Source organism: Lissotriton helveticus, chromosome 2_1, assembly GCF_964261635.1.
Source record: "Lissotriton helveticus chromosome 2_1, aLisHel1.1, whole genome shotgun sequence".
In the NCBI taxonomy this organism is placed as follows: domain Eukaryota; kingdom Metazoa; phylum Chordata; class Amphibia; order Caudata; family Salamandridae; genus Lissotriton; species Lissotriton helveticus.
The window spans coordinates 675,393,908-675,408,270 of record NC_136059.1 but is presented as its reverse complement, the minus strand read 5'-3'; positions in this window follow the sequence as shown (position 1 = coordinate 675,408,270).

Genomic DNA, 14,363 nt, shown 5'->3' with positions numbered 1-14,363 from the left:
TGATGTAATATGTGAGGTCATAAGCAGTGCATTGTTGGATGCAAATTATAGTTAGTTCTGTTAGCTATAACAGTTGAATGTCTATTTTTTTTTAGTTCAAATTGTTAATGTTCTCACTGACATATTCACCTCACTATAATGTTCAATTAACCTTTCAGTGACTTTCTAAGGTTTTTTCAAATACAAAAACATCTTTTTTATCACACCTAACTATGACGTTACTTTAACCTTTTATTTTCTTCTGTCAATTTCTCTGTTTTTTTAACGAAACCCCATGCCACACATGACCTTTGGCTCTGTGTGCCTTCCCTTGCAGCAGACCCCCCCTACACGGCAGCCAATCCCACACTGCGCACAGCCTTTGGCAGTGCACAGCAGGGGGTTGGCTACAGGAGATAGCCTGCAGACTGTTTCCTACCCACCCGGAGACAGCCAACCCACCAACATCTGCTTGTCCTGTGCAGCGTGGGGTTGGCCATAGGTGATGAGTTGGAGGCAGCCAACCCACGCTGCCCATGGCCTTTGCTCATGTGTGGTGTGGGTTTAGCCTCAGGGCCGGTGTTGCAGCCAGGCCCTGCTTCCAACTCCCCACAGGCAGCCAACCCCACACTGCGCAACTCCTTTGGCCGTACTCTTTCAGGAGTTGGTGACAGGCCTTGGCCATCTGCCAGACCCTGTGGCCAAAACCCCCAGTAGGCTGCCAACCCCACACAGCCTTAGGCGTGTGTAGCTAATGTTGTCCTCTGGGCCCTGCGACCCCAAACCCTTAGGCCAAAACATTTAGCGGAGGGAAAATGTAGTCCCCTTCTCAACCCTTATTTGCCCCAGGGACCACTACAATTAAACAGGGGATGAGAGTGTGCAGCTCCCTTCCGAAAGTCCAAATAGACCACAGGATTCACATCCCCGGGGCCAAATACAAAACAGAAAAAAATAAAGGGGGACTGTGTGGGCCCTTCCCCATGCCATCTTGGCCCCAGAGCCCCATCATTTGGGGCTATAATCTAAGGGGAGAGAGCATACATTTCCCAGCCCTGAGCCTTATTAGTTCCTGGGGACATCATCCCCTAGGACCGTGCCTTATTTAAATGGGTAGGGGATCCACATGGACACCCTCCCCAGCTCCCCTCTCCTTCTTAGGCCCCTGGGACCCCATACTAACTAAAGTATTAAAATACCCAAGTCCTAACTAAAATAGTAATAAATAACCCGCCATTTATGCTACTATTTCGCTTAAGTAATGGGTTAGGCCGCCTCACTATCAGCCTTCATCAATGTGCAGTCTGGGCAGGCACACTAGCGGTCCACCACTCTTCTGAACTCTTAGTATTGCCAAGGCCTTGTCTCGTATCAGGATAACAAGTGCATCTGGCTGACAAAGGACAATCCACACTCTCAGACACAGAGTGAATAGTTCATTGGCATAAAAGAAGTTTGCTGGAAGGGGCAAAACCTTTATACAATTGAATTTCAGCAAACAAATAGCGCCACCAAAGCTAGAAAATGTTCTGGTCTCAGAGTTTCAACACAGAGCTAAAGACTCTTTCTCCATATTCCTGTGACTGACAAGTAGGACAATTTCAATAAAGCAACCAGGGACAGATCTCTCCTGGGAATGCATTGAACAGGTACTTTAAAGCTAAAAGCCAATCAGCTATTGGTAATAACTCTTCAGCAAATACACCTCAGATTTCCAGGCAGTGATGTAACGATGGAGCTCCCCAGCAGAGTGTCAAGAGGAGCCTGTTAGTATCCCATATCTCACAAACACCCATTGGCGTTGGACTAAATGGGCCCCCCTCTGAAACGTTGAGGAGCCTCTTAAGAGTTGAGGTCCCCGTGCACCACAGGAGCTGCAAGTGAGTTTGTCAAACTCCTGTTTCTAGGCCACCTCTACCATGCCTGTTTCTATGGGTTGCAGTTCCATTTCCACAGATATGCTTTCAGGAAAATAGCTACCGCACAGTCACTTTTGCACAACATACCACAAAGCCAACATTGTAGATGGTTCAATTCTTCGAATCTCGATCAGTCACCTAAACCTATTATATGCATGCCAAGTTACGGAAAGCAAATTCCAAAGGAAATCTCCATCTCATCAGATTTAGGCTTCCTGTGGGCCATGGACAGAATGTGGTGACCCTGCCACTGACCGTGAAGTAGAGGGGTGCTGCAATACCTATTCAGGGTTATAAATAACCTCGAAGATCTGGGGGTAATACTCCTCACCAGATCTGGGGGTAATACTCCTCACCATGCTGGTCTGTGTGTGGGTTCCCTTCATTCTGCCGCTTGCTAGCTTAATCATTTTTATCAGAATACATACATGTGGAAAATACCTGTGGGGGAAGGTAGAGATCATGCTTGTTTGGTCTGGAAGAGCCATTTTTTTAGGTTTGTTCGGGGTTTGTTCAGGGAAGAGAAGGTTCTGGGGTGTTTCTGAAGGTTTTTCCAGGTCTTGACTGTGAGATATGAGGATATGAGGATGAGCGTCCCCTTTTTGTCTTCTTGACACAAATGAGATGTACTGTTGCCTATGACATAAATTTAAGGTGTCTGATTGGTTGGTAGAAGTTGAGGTGTTGATTGACGTAAGCTAGAGCAGTGTTGTGGAGAGCTTTGTTTGCATGGGTGAGTAGCTTGAGCTTACATATTTCCTTGACTGAGAGCCAATGGAGATTGTTGAGGAGTGTAGTGATGTGGCTATTTTGCGACATGTTTGGGATGAGTGTGGCGGTGGCATTTTGGGTGGTTGGAGTCGGCATAGGACATGGGCTGGGATTCCAATGTAAAGGGCATTTTCGCTATCAAGTCTACTTGTGATAAGAACCTGGCTGGCCGTTAGTCTAGTGTTCAGTGGGATCCACTTGAAAATCGTGCATAGCATTTGCAGAATGTGGAAGCAAGATGATAAGATGGTATTGATCTGTCTGCTCATGGAGAGGTTGTTGTCCAGGATGACCCAGAGGTTCTTGGCATGGTACACAAGGGTGGGGGGGGCAAGTTCCGAAGGCCACCAAGAGGTGTACCAGGGGGAGTGGTTGTTGCTGAACTTACTACTATTTGACCAGACAAGTAGGTAAGGCAGCATATAATGACTTTATGTCTGGGATACAGAGCAGAGAACACATTTACAAATACCATACCGCGTAAAGGCACAATGTTGTGTCTTTGCTAAATATGTACTCATTTAATGCATATTTCTTATAAATGCTCATCTAACAGCTACCGCATAGAATGTAGCAATGTTATTCTAGGATTTTGTTACTAACATATATTGTTTATGTTACTATGTTTTTGTGTATGCAATCAATATACGTGGTATACTTGCTTATTACCATGGTGAAGCTGGTATTTTCGTACCACAAGGTAAACGAGAGGGACCCAATAAGCCTGCAATCCTTATAGTTGAGCATTTCTCCACCAGAATATTTTATGCTAATGTCCTCCCATGTCATCTGGATAAAGATACCTTCTAATGCACTGGATTCACTATGTGCAAAGTGATACATAAAGACACAATGCTCTGTATAAAAGGCAGAGAAGAAGCAATCTTGCAGGGAGCTGTACCTACCAGGACAGCTATCATCAACCACAGGCAAAACCCATGTTCTGATTAATCTCTAGCGATATTCAGCTTTGCTACTGTATGTGGCTTTTGTATGTCACTTCTCATTAAGACAGAATGTAAGCATCCATATGCCTCTTGTGTATTGAGGAGGATAACTTACTCATAACCTGCTTGTTCTCTGGCTGGGCGGACTGTCCTATGAGTCTACTTTCTGCTGTAGTCTGAGGGAGGGCCATGGTTAAAAGAGTGAAGTAGCACACTTTGAACTATCCAGAGGAGATAATGAAATGTTGTTTATCATATTGGCGATCTGGAGGCCAAACAAGAGATTATCTGAAATCAAAACACCCAAAATATTTACCACAAATAATGGGTCTAGATCTTTCCCAGGCATGTAGGGCAAAGGTCACTTCACTTTTAAGCATTTGTTTCCAGCAATTAAAACTCAGTTTTGACATCTATTACTTTTCATAAATTGATTTTCATCCACTTCTCATTGGCTTTGAAACTGGACTGAAGATGTGAAGCTGAAAGGTGAGGACAGCTTTTGTGTAAAACCTCTATCTTCTTTAGGCAATGATGTCAGTAAGTCAGCACACATAATTATTAAACTAACCAGTGCTCAAAGGGTACCCTCACTCTAACATCAAGAAGCAGATGATCTGAGTAACAGTATGCACGTCTAACAGTTGTGACACCAGTAGTGTGACACCTAAAGATGAATGGATTAACCTTAAGGTCATGCATTGTAGGCACACTTCTTCTAAGAAGGGTAATAAAATACCATGTCGGAGTTCAACCTTACCACAAATCGAGCAAAATCAAACCAATGTTGACATCAGATGCCAGAAGTAGCAAGTATAAAATAGTCTGTATTAATTTTAAATGCCTCTGTAATTGTAAAGCATGTCTAATAATGGTGAAGATTTGTTATCCTTAATAAACATATTTAATTGAAGCTTCACGTTTTTTCAGTGGTTTACCCGTATAGGATGTTATGTGTATCTGCAAAGAGCAATATCACCTGCGAGGATATTCTGGTGCTGAGCATGTCTTCCGGGAAACAACATTTCCAACGCAACTTTTACAACGAACTACCATTACAACGAAACTTTTACAACGCAAAAACTTTTACAACGCATACCATTACAACGCAGGATTTTACAACGCAATTACCTTTACAACGCATACCATTACAACGTAAGTATTGGTAAGTATATAATTATTTTTAAAATATTATATGTTTGGGTTTTTGGGTAAAGGGGTATTTTTAGGGTTCAGGGTCAGTTTTCAGTTTTTGGGTAAAGGGGTATTTTTAGGGTTCAGGGTCAGTTTTCAGTTTTTGGGTAAAGGGGTATTTTTAGGGTTCAGGGTCAGTTTTCAGTTTTTGGGTAAAGGGGTATTTTTAGGGTTTAGGGTCAGTTTTCAGTTTTTGGGTAAAGGGGTATTTTTAGGGTTCAGGGTCAGTTTTCAGTTTTTGGGTAAAGGGGTATTTTTAGGGTTCAGGGTCAGTTTTCAGTTTTTGTGTAAAGGGGTATTTTTAGGGTTCAGGGTCAGTTTTCAGTTTTTGGGTAAAGGGGTATTTTTAGGGTTCAGGGTCAGTTTTCAGTTTTTGGGGTACAGGGTTAATTTGTAAAAATAAAATAAAATATATTTAAATTAAATTATTTAAATATAATTAAAAAAAATATATTTATATTTTAATAATTTAAATTAATTTAATTTAAAAAAAATATATTTAGGGTTCAGGGTCAGTTTTGGGTTTTTGGGGTACAAGGTTAATTTGTAAAAATAAATTAAAATTATATTTAAATTAAATTAATTAAATAAAATTACATAAAATTTAATTATATTTTAATAATTTAAAATAATATATATTAAAAAAAATATTATATACTTACCAATATTTACGTTGTAATGGTATGCGTTGTAAAGGTACTTGCGTTGTAAAATCTTGCGTTGTAATGGTATGCGTTGTAAAAGTTTTTGCGTTGTAAAATATTCGTTGTAATGGTAGTCTTTGTAAAATTTTGCGTTGTAACGTCATACATCCATGTCTTCCTGATCTAGTTCTGTATATGCGTGGGATGTGTCCGAGAACGAGTCCTGTGGAGCAAAGGTTTCTGATTTTTAAGAGGAAGCAGATGCGACTGTTCAAGTATGGAGGGTCTAAGTTGTGTTGTGCTTTTAATATGTGTGTGAGTGTTTTGAAATGTGCCAGAGGAGCTCTTTGAGGTGTGGTATGAAAAGAATTCCTGTGTTGCAGATTTAGGATGAGTCTGCCTGCCAAGTTCTGGATGGTTTGTAGTCTTCTAGTGAGTTATTAGGTGATCTCAACATTAGTGATGGTTTTTCTATTGTTGCTTAGGAGTCATTTGAAGAATTGCTAGAGGTCATCTGGATTAAGTCTTGTCATCTGAAAAGAGTTGTCTGTATATTTTTGTAGGTATCTCTTCTCATAAGTCTTCATTGCAGGGGTCACGGGACACCCACTTTGATAATTCCACATCTGGAAGCACAAAGACCACGTGGATCAGAGCATCGAGGATATGATGTAACTAGTCATTATCAGTTTGAGACTTCAAAATGGAGAGTTACCTGATAACCAGGACATTTTCTCCATGAATATTTCTTGGTCAAATGTGCATGGATAAAGAAACATAGCTGTGTGATTTAAAAGTACAACTAATGGTTTGTTTCACCATGGATTACTCAGACTTTTTCTGCTTAACTTCGAATCGTATCTTAATAAAAACATGATCTAATTCAATATTTGGGTCATTCACCTACTTTCAATAGTTGGTCATATAAATTTGATAAGCATAATTTTACTGACGTGCTATTGAACTGGGGCTTTAGAATTGGGCAAAAAATCGATGACAGCAAAGTAGAAGGATAATTTCTGGTACACTGCACCTCCAAAACTCAGCTTTCAACAATTAAGTAGTTACATATAATGACTTTTTCACATATTCAACATGCACTAAAAAGGGCTTGACTTACATACTATTCATGCTGCTAGCCAGCACTAGGAAGTGAATGAACTGGGTGTTGTATGAGAGCAGCCTGTAGACGTGGTAGAAGCCGCTTTTGAGAGTAGAAAACAGGGAAATAGAGGTGGACTACCGAATGGACCTGAGGCAATGAAAGAATCAGGAACCCTCAACATAGAGAGGTTCATATGTGGAAGGGTGGCTCAAGTATTGGAATTCCAACAAACGTTGGACCACTGTGGATGTGTAACGTTTCACCCAAAGATGTTCATAAAACATATCCTGTTCCACATTTCGGGCATCAATTTGATGTCAGGCAGACTTGCGCCTTCCTGACACCATAGCGGGCCGGACCTGCCAAGCTTTTAGGTCGGTAGTTCCAACCACACAATTTGGATGTGGCCACCCTATAGGCAGTCAGAAACATCCATTTTCCAATGTCAGTTCATGCACTGGGTATAAAAGATGTGTAGCACAAGCTGCCATTGAAAAATGTAAGTTTTTAGACAAACCTGCATCATGTGGCAGACACCATGCATTGCCTGCCACATGGAGCAGGAATGTTTAGGGGGGCACCAGAGGTGACCCCCAGGCCTCATACCAGAGGGCCAATAGATTAAGGGGGCCCTGCTAGGGGCCCCCAATACTTCTTTCTAACAGTCTTTCCATGTCAGAAAGGCCGACATGGAAAGGAAAGGATGTTGTAAACTGACATCATAATCCCAACAGCGGAGCCAAGGCTGGCTCTGGTGTCATTATGGTATTGTTTGTGTTTCCAATGCAAGCTTCTCTCGAACTGTCGTCATCATAATACGGAGGTCGGCGTGAAACTAAAGAGGTTGGCGGAGAGCCTCTGACAGCTGGAGGCTTTCTTCCAAATATCAGAATCGGGACAAATATTGTTAATTACAACACGAAGTGCTCTGGTCTGCTCAAGGGGACATTGCTATCAAAATATTTTAAAAGCTTCCGCATTGTACTACATAATTTCATATCTTTACATTTCATAATATAGCATAAAACCTAATGTGTATTACAAGTCAACAGTGTTTTTAAATCAGGGTGTAACAGAGGCTTCCACTCTTGTTTTAATGCCTCACAGAATAAAACAATGTGTACAAAAGGCTGAACTTCTTCATGGAGTAGTACGATATTTTTGAGTAGCTGTGATCATTTTTCAAAAATCACCATCTTGCTTGCTGAAGATGTACTAATCTTAATTTCACCATCAACTTCTCTTTTTCTTGCAATCATATGTTTAACATTTGCTACTGAAGTTATTTAGACAGACTGTTTTTCAGAATGTGGTCATATTGTTGCTTCTGTTGACATGTAGGTTTAACCTTTTCATATTATCTTGTCTTGCTATGAGTGTGCAACTGTTCTTCCATGCTGCATAACCCAGAACCATACCAGCTTCCTCTGCTTTTAATTTCAGAATCATGGAACTCATTTTCATGCTCTAGTCCCAAAGTAAACTTGATTCTGTAACTAAGAACTCTTCAATGGTATATCATTTAGCACTTTCTTTTGCTGTATGGACTTGGTACCAATAGGTTAGGAGCCTTGCGATGTATTTGAAAGTAATTTATGTCAAACCTAATTCTGTCCGGAGACAATAGCTGACCATCCCATATGGCAGTTTCAACAATTTCTTCCGTATGATCATTAGGGCTATCAGTTTGGTCCCATAAAATAATAGGCTAACTAATCTCAACTGGTCTGTTGTTTGATCAGTTCAATAAATGTGTATCCTTTGTGTGTATTTACTTTTTGTAATGCTTCCACAGCCGCTTTATTCCTTCCTATTGCCTCCTGTACATGGTGAGAAAGGAAAGGATACTTAAAAATATGACCCCTAAATATCATAATGTTGTAACAGTCTAATGGCGAAAAATCTGATTTTTAAATAATGTATTCTAAAATGTTGCAATAAAAGAACAAAAACCAAGTGCCGCACAAGCCTCAATCTATTAACCCAAATTGTAACTTGCGTCACAGTCGAATGAGTGGTGTGCACAGACTACTCCTGCATCTGCCGTTGGGGGATGCAATCCACTGCTCGGAAAACAAAAATTAGAAATGATTGGAGTGGTGCACTACCAGAGGGTGGTAACGTTCAATTATGAAGCAAGATCAGTTTCTTCGTTGATATCATCCTTTATTTTTAATTTATCCAAAAATGTACAAATACAGAATATCAGCCTACCCGTTTCGTTCATGGAGGTGAACTTCGTCAGGACAGAAATGTGGTAGAAAATTGCACATACGATAAAGCTGGGGTACTGTGTCATCCCAAGTCATAGAGAATCATGATGAAAAGCAATGGGCCTCCATGATAAGGGCCAATATGAACAGGCCTGGAGCAAAAGTGTTTGTGTCCCGGCTCTTCTGGATTAAAATTATCAATCACTTGCTGCAGGTCAAGAGGGGTAAGGTCAAATAGGATCATGTCTTCCACATGAGATATATTTTGATTTATATCTTGATGGATATTTGGTGAAAAGCATCTTGCTTGTGCTAAAGTTTTTGGTGCATCAGATATAAGAGTTGCCAGGATACATCATTGTCTTAGCAGTTTGAAGTCATTGTGTTAATTGGAAGTGCTCTCCTTCAACCAAGTTGGAGATGAATCTAGGAATATGTCTGAAGTTCAATATTAAGTCATAATAGTTTTAGGCAAATCCCCTATGTAAGCATCTTAATCCACCACGTTTTCCTGTCTAACAAATCAAAAGCCTTGGTTAGGTCTGCATAGGCAACATATAATGGGACCTTCTTTTTATAAGTATTTTTCTGTTAATGATTTCAAGAATTTGCCCCATCCAATGTTGAGTGAGTTTTCCTAAATCCTATTCGCATTTTTGTAATATTGATCAGTTATCCACCTACTTCTCTAAATTTGTCAGTAGGTATTATTGAATATTTTATAGTCTCCTTTTTTAAATATTGTTATTTGTATGCACCTCCAAGAATTTGGTAATTTGATTTGTGATTTAATATTTTCACAGGAAAAATGTTCAAACAAGGTAACTCAGGGTCCGATTCCGATTCGGTAAAATCCCGTCCGAATCATCGTACGTAGCCTTTTCCCCATACGAATCGTACAGAGACCCGTACCCGTACGTACGATGTACCCAATGTAGTTATCTGTACAAATTGTACCAAAGACAGTACAACTCATTAATCCGTACTAATCGTATTCGGAAAACGCAGTACGCGACATCCGTACGGATCGAAGCAGCTTTTTCCGACCCAGCGACTACGATTCATGTTCACAGCACTCCGTACGACGCTTTTGCTATGGGAGTTTAAAACATCCAGAAAACCAGATTTCAGGTCGAAATGCGTACGGAACTGACCCCCCCCGTGTCCGGTGTGTACACCCCATCATTGCAGGGATACGGTGCATCGGTGCACGGTGCGTACACCCCTGGATTACAGGGTTACGGTGCATATGTCCCCGTGCATACCCCCATGACTGTAGGTGTTCGGTGAGTAGGGGTACGGTCTGTACCCCCAAAGGTCATACCTGTACGGTGCATACACCCCCTGCGTACTCCCCTTGAATTTAGGGGTACGGTGCGAATGCGATAGTGTAGCTATCCGTACGAATTGCTCATACCCGACGTATCCGTACGAATCGAGTCCACATTCCTGGGTCCGGATCGTACTTGGCGCGTCGTACGGCATGTTTACGACTCGTACGGTTAACTGTGCGGGTCAATGTCGTACGGACTCACCCTTGACTTTTGTATGGTTCACGACGATTCGTACGTATTTCGAGCCAACGGATCGTACTACGCGATTCGTACGGAAACGGCTACGAATACGAATCGTCGTACGAATTCGTTTCCCGAATACGAATCGACCCCTCAGTATTTAGGGTGGTGCTTTATTATATTTGTTGGAAATCTGCCCAGCCCTTTTGCTGTAAATGCTTTTATAGCTCCTATGAGGCTTTCTTGTCCAGGGATTGATGGTTGCTTAGGAAATTGCATTAGTTTTAAAAGAAGCAATCAAGTGTGTTTCATCCTCAGCTCTTACATGCACTTGTAATTAATGTAAGACAACATATGAATTTTTTTATAAATTTTACATTTCGGTTATGTAATCGATTGATGCTTTTTCTTCTATTGGAAGATCAATTACTCTTTTCCTAGTACCTAAGACATTTCCTATCTTTGGGCGTTTTATTCCTCCATGTCAATATTAGGTCTACTCAGAGTCTTTCTTTTTCCTTATTCTTAAGTTGTTCTATTGAATCCCCCCACTTCACTAACTTAAAGGCCTTGTGTATTTGATTGTGAGCATTGCTCTCACTATCATTTTATCTTCATGCCGTTTTTCTCTCAAATCTATTGCCCTCATTGGCCACTACAAGAGTGTTTTTTAGGTCTGCTATAATTTTATTATAAACCTTGAGGATTCTGTAATGATTCACATCCTTTAACTTGCTAATGGTACTTTTTATTTACGGTAGACAGTCTTTCTTTACTTTTCCCCACCAAATTATACAGTTTAATTTATTCATTTTTAGTCCTTTACCGTCATGGTCATAACTCTTTTTTTTTACTCTCATTGTCCAAAGTAATTTAATTCTTCTATAACCACAGCTTTCAAAGTCTTCTACTTTCATATCTCTCACCAGAGAGGAAATCGTTGGGCTGAAATTGTCATGTAATCAATCAGGGAGGTGTACCTACTATTGTTAAATGTCAGGTTCACTGATTTATCACTAGGGCATCTACCGTTCATCAAAGGTGTGTCATATGCTTTAAAACTAATTTCAAATTGACTCCCTCTCATCTTGAGATTGTATTGCCTGTTTTATGTATGTTTCAAACGAGTAATATAGAGAATATTCAGAATTCTCAGCTGGGATCCTGGCATTAGGAACTTCTAACGATATTGTCAGAAGAAGAGGAAAGGTATTATCTGGCTTTCCTATTAAATACATTATGGCTTTAAATATGCCACTCCTTGATTCCCCAGTAGGACATAAGCATTTATCAATACCCTTGGATTCTAAGTGACTAATTCCTTACCCTAATGCTGGTCCTATGCACTCACCAAACAGAATTTCTCATGGTTCAGGGCAGTTTTTTCCAATTTACCATCTACGACTGATTGGAAGAGCATATGAAACCAAAGAAGGACTCACAATGCTCATTTGACTATATCATTAAACAGGAAGATAAACCAATGCCTTCCAAGCCTCAAATCAAAAAGAAGGTAGCCAGACTTAAGGTCAGGCATGCCCCAGATATTTAGGCCTGTGCTTTTGACCAGGGAATAAGTAGCCAGAATGGTAGACAGTGTTTCAGAAGTCACTATAGATCACCAGACCCTGATGGATTGTCAGGTGGGAGTAGTGCTGAGTGATTATTTTTCATGGTGGAAATATGTACTCAGAAACAGTAATGTTCTGTTCTGGGAGGACTTGACCCAAGGTTTCAATATTATTTTGGTTGAAAGGGATTCTCCACCTGATTTCCTAATGGGATGCCCAAACAGGGAAGCAGTAATTTTACCTGCTTTTTTCCGTTCCAGAATCAGTTAAGTATTTATTTGCCATGGCGTGGGTGCTAGCAACAGCTCCTGCATTATACCGCAACCATGTGGGGTGGGATGATGGTTACTCTTCTCTTGAAGTACCACTGAGGACAACCCCGCAACATCAAGACAATACTCAATAAAGCATGAAGCTAATAAACAAGTTAGGGAATTGCTCCGACAACTTGAATGCCAAGGTGTAATAGAAAGTAGCTCCTCATCAATGAATAATCCCTCGTTTCACATAATGAACCCTGACCATAACTACCTTCAAGTATTGGAGTACACACACTTAAATACAGCTACTTGCACATTTTCAGTACAAAATGCGCACAGTGCCTCAATAATGAACAACATAGTGTGGAATAAATACAAATCAACACTTGTTATCTCAAATGACCTTTTCTTCCAAAATATAGCACCTGAAAGCAGATATTTGATCGCGTTGTAAGTGATAGGCTCTCAGAAGCAATTCTCTTGATTGTCCCTGGGGTATGAGAAGATTCCTGTGCTGTTTTCAGCAAGAGTAATAATTCTGGGTATTGCTTACATAGGCTGCAAATGTAATTTAAACAAATCTAAATTTGCCCATCTCAATGTCTTCCTTCTGGGTTATGAGTTGTTAAGTGAAGCCTTGCAACTCACTTCTTAGAGAAGTGCGCGCTACATCAACCTCCTGATCCATTTAAGAGATTCCAATCCATATTGGACTTTCTACATGTTGGCAGAATTTATATTCCTGATAATGCAGAACAGGTGAAACCATTTTAGTACCTAATACTTCCAGACTTTTTCAGTACACACTGGACACAGGAACATACAAATACTTTGCTGTCCATACAAGCTGCTATAATAGCTTCAGAACACCTACACATGTGTAAAAACCACTAACTTGGTAATCCATGTCACTGCAGGAGTATTAGGGTCACCTACAGAATGTTCAATGAAGGTAACACTGTACCAATTGCATATAAATCATATTTATAGACGAGTGCTGAAAAGTGTTTTGCGCCTACAGAAAAAATACTGACAGCAGTACAAACTGCTGTGGTGAGAGAACGAGCCCTGGCTTAGGGAAGTCGCTTCATTGTTTTTACCCCAGTGCTGACCTTAGAGGCCGTCACACGACCAACTTTTCCAAATGCAAGGCATTACATCCATGATTGATTCAATTGGCTAACTCACTCACTGCAACAGAGGTAGATTACATATTGGATTCTACAGTACAAACACAAGTTTTTCTGCAGTACGAAGAAGAACATTCCCCACCTAATGAAGGGCCCGATTCACAGAATGAACTTAAGACTAAATCCTAAACTTACTTCTATTTGGTATTCACAGAATGCACTTACTACTTTCAGGATTCACACAATGAACTTACTTCTTTCACTATAGATCACCAGACCCTGATGGATTGTCAGGTGGGAGTAGTGCTGAGTGATTATTTTTCATGGTGGAAATATGTACTGAGAAACAGTAATGTTCTGTTCTGGGAGGACTTGACCCAAGGTTTCAATATTATTTTGGTTGAAAGGGATTCTCCACCTGATTTCCTAATGGGATGCCCAAACAGGGAAGCAGTAATTTTACCTGCTTTTTTCCGTTCCAGAATCAGTTAAGTATTTATTTGCCATGGCGTGGGTGCTAGCAACAGCTCCTGCATTATACCGCAATCATGTGGGGTGGGATGATGGTTACTCTTCTCTTGAAGTACCACTGAGGACAACCCCGCAACATCAAGACAATACTCAATAAAGCATGAAGCTAATAAACAAGTTAGGGAATTGCTCCGACAACTTGAATGCCAAGGTGTAATAGAAAGTAGCTCCTCATCAATGAATAATCCCTCGTTTCACATAATGAACCCTGACCATAACTACCTTCAAGTATTGGAGTACACACACTTAAATACAGCTACTTGCACATTTTCAGTACAAAATGCGCACAGTGCCTCAATAATGAACAACATAGTGTGGAATAAATACAAATCAACACTTGTTATCTCAAATGACCTTTTCTTCCAAAATATAGCACCTGAAAGCAGATATTTGATCGCGTTGTAAGTGATAGGCTCTCAGAAGCAATTCTCTTGATTGTCTCTGGGGTATGAGAAGATTCCTGTGCTGTTTTCAGCAAGAGTAATAATTCTGGGTATTGCTTACATAGGCTGCAAATGTAATTTAAACAAATCTAAATTTGCCCATCTCAATGTCTTCCTTCTGGGTTATGAGTTGTTAAGTGAA